Source organism: Suricata suricatta, chromosome 5, assembly GCF_006229205.1.
Source record: "Suricata suricatta isolate VVHF042 chromosome 5, meerkat_22Aug2017_6uvM2_HiC, whole genome shotgun sequence".
Taxonomy (NCBI): Eukaryota; Metazoa; Chordata; class Mammalia; order Carnivora; family Herpestidae; genus Suricata; species Suricata suricatta.
Window position 1 is genome coordinate 70,459,111 of NC_043704.1, and position 3,203 is coordinate 70,462,313.

At 42.8% G+C, this 3,203-nt stretch overlaps 1 pseudogene; it reads right to left on the reverse strand.

Moving 5' to 3' along the window:
* Nucleotides 1-1,779: 1,779 nt before the first annotated feature.
* Nucleotides 1,780-3,203, reverse strand: part of LOC115291173 — a 2,069-nt pseudogene continuing 645 nt past the window's right edge.

Consider the following 3,203-nt stretch of genomic DNA (forward strand, 5'->3'; position numbering starts at 1 on the left):
TGTCCCAGATTGTGTTGAAATTTCAGATTTGACGTATTTTCAATACTGAATGCTTAGTTCATGGATATGGTCTATCTTTCCTTTTTTTTTTTTTTTATCTTTATGTTCCTTTATTGGAGCAAGATTCCTGACCGGTATACAGTGATGTATTACTAAACATTACCTGTGCAGAAATTACATACTATCCATCTGGACAGGTTTTCATTACACTTTGCCTATCGATGGAATAGTTCCATTTATAAAATTTTATACATCAAAAAACTTTGACTTTGACCAGGCTGTCCATGAATTCATCTCTGAAAAAGTTAAGTGGCATTTAATTTTAGCTACTATAATTTACAGCATTAAAAAGCTTATACATTAGGTAGCTTCCCAAAACTTTATTCTATGCACAGTGGCATTTAGCAGAGCTAAGCCCGTCCTTCTCACCTAGATTCACACAGACAGGCCTCACTTGAGAGCTATAGGCTAAACAGCTAGTTAGTACTTTGAGACAAAAGTACTCCTGAGTTTACCACCAACAGGGACTTCTGGTCTGTGAGTCTGTCTTCTCAGCCCCACCTCCCAGCACCAGTAAAGATGCGCCAGTAACTGCCCTGTGGGATTCAGCATTAAGCACCAGTGGTGGCAGGCACGATTATTAGATCCAGGTAAATAAAGGCCCATTTTTAAAAATGCCAGTCTGAGATCCAAATCACGGGCACAACATGATCAGAACGGACTTTTGAGCAATCTGGTGCCCCGAATGAGGTGGAAGATTTCAGAAACTGACGACAAACCGTGCCCATGATGATTCCCGGATTTGGAGACGTTAATACATTGATTAAAATCCCTTTCTCAGTCCACGCAAGCCCTGAGGTCACCCTGCAAAGTGCATATCAAAAAATACAGAGTCAGGGTGATGAAGTTTGACAATACGTTACAAGTCAAACTTGGAAAATCATAATTAAATACACCTGTTCTGAGAGAAAAGCATCAAATCCTTTGTGTACACATTTAGTTTTATTGTAACAAAGCAACTTGTACACTTTTAACGTTTAAAACTGAGCACCTTTCCTTTCCAGTGAAACAAAAAGAAAATTTAAAAATAAACAGGAACAAAATTACAAGAGAATGTCAATTCCAAATAAGATCCTACAGGTTCTGCTGATTCTCCCATCGAGTGGCAGGGCTCAAGTCATCATTAGGAGAGAATTTTATTTTAAAAGTGTCATCTTCAACTGCTAGGATGTCCGTGAAACATCACAATTAAACATGCCAAAGGAGAAGCCATTTTGTCAAAATGCCCACTTAACCCACCCAAACATCTCAAACCCACCCTTTGCTGACCTTCTATAACCCCATTTTTAAGTGTTTTTTCTTTTTTTTAAACAAGAGAAAGTAGACAAATACATGTTGGTAAATGCTAACTGTCCATATTCACATAGAGACACAGTGTAATCTCTGAGCCCAGTATACAGAGAAAGGAGGAAAACTAGAATTCTATGCACTACTACACAGGAGCCTAGCACCCTCCAGCTTCCAGCAGAGCTAAGGGAGCAGAAGGTTTTTCTTTTTTCCCATAGAGCACGGTGGTGTTGATTCCATAAAGTTTTTGTTGAGACAGGAAGGGATAAAAATGAATTTGGAACAGAAAGGGGTAGAGATTCTTTTCTCACTGTATTCTGCTCAAAATAATTTGAGAACCATGGTGTAAAGGGAGAGAAAAGAGACTTCAAAAAAACGGTGAATGAGCACAAGAGGAGGAGGGAAAAAGGGGGAAAAAAAAAGAACGAAAAAGACTGCAAGTTGTTCCCAGGGACTGGAGAAAATTAAAAAAGGAAGGTTGGAATCCATCAGTGTTCCATTAGTCATCTTCTCCTTCATCCTCCTCTCCTTCCTCCCCCTCATTATCATCTTCTTCTTCTTCACCTTCATCCTCATCTCCTTCTTCATCAATATCTTCCAACCCTCTTCTTCATCATCATCATCTTCTTCTTCTCCTTCCCCTTCTTCATCATCCATTATCAGGAACTAAGTAGTACTGTAATGGATTTGGCCAAATATCGTCTTTGATGACCTCTCATAACTCATCTGCACCCGCATCAGAATGGTCGGTAAACCAGGTAAAAAAGCTCTCTGGTTCCTCATGCTGTCTCTTCCTGCTGGCTTTATTCTGCATTTGACTTAAACGTTTCGTCAAAGCCTTTCCAGATTTCCATTTGGTTTCAGTGGACTTTGAAGATGGATCACTGCTCTCATTTAGATGAAATTCTTTGAAGAGAACTTTATTTTCGAAGTAAAGGTTTTCATCAAAATAAAAATCTAGGGGCGCCTGGGTGGCTCAGTCGGCTAAGCCTCCGACTTCAGCTCAGGTCAGATCTCACGTTCCTGGGTTCGAGCCCTGCATCAGGCTCTGTGCGGACAGCTAGCTCAGAGCCTGGAGCCTGCTTCAGATTCTGTGTCTCCTTCTCTCTCTGCCCCTCCCCCTCTCATGCTCTGTCTCTCTCTGTATCAAAAATAAATTTAAAAAAACATTAAAAAAATAAAATAAAAAAAGTAATATTCCTAATTAGAATGTTTAAAAAATCTATTTGTAACCTGATTTAATATCTTCAAATTCTGTCACTTCAACTCTTGTCAAATAATGCAGCGCCTCTTCATCCTCTTCCCCAAGCAGTGCAGACACTTGTGGATGGTTGACAAATGTTGTTACCCAAAAATTTGGGATTTGGGCGATCAATTCCGACCTCTTCTGAAAAAATGGTTGGCGGAGTTTGTTATATTTCTGTTCTACTTTCAAAATCTCCTCACTGGCTTGTTCATTAAGTCTGTCTATTTCATTTTGTACTTCATCAATATGTTCAATTGCTTCTTGCTGTTCTTTTTCTGAGGTCTTGTCGGCCCCGTAGTGGTTGGAGTTGAACTCCTTTTTACTGACTTTGGCCGCCGGCGCCGACGTGGTGCTGCTCCACGGTCGAGGTGGGGGGAGCGGGGAGGGGGAGAGAAGGGAAGGCGAAGGGGGCGGGCAGCGGCTTCCCCTCAGGGCACACGTGCGGGCGCTCTCTCTGTCCGGCTGCCTCCTCCAGGCGCTCGCTAGCTCGCTCGCTCTCCCTCCCCCTGGCTCCCCTGCGCTGCCCTCGCGGCCCGAGGACTAGGGAGGGGCTGGGGCGGCGTGCCGGGCCCCGGCCCGGGCTCCTGCTTACGGAGGGGAGGCGGCGGAG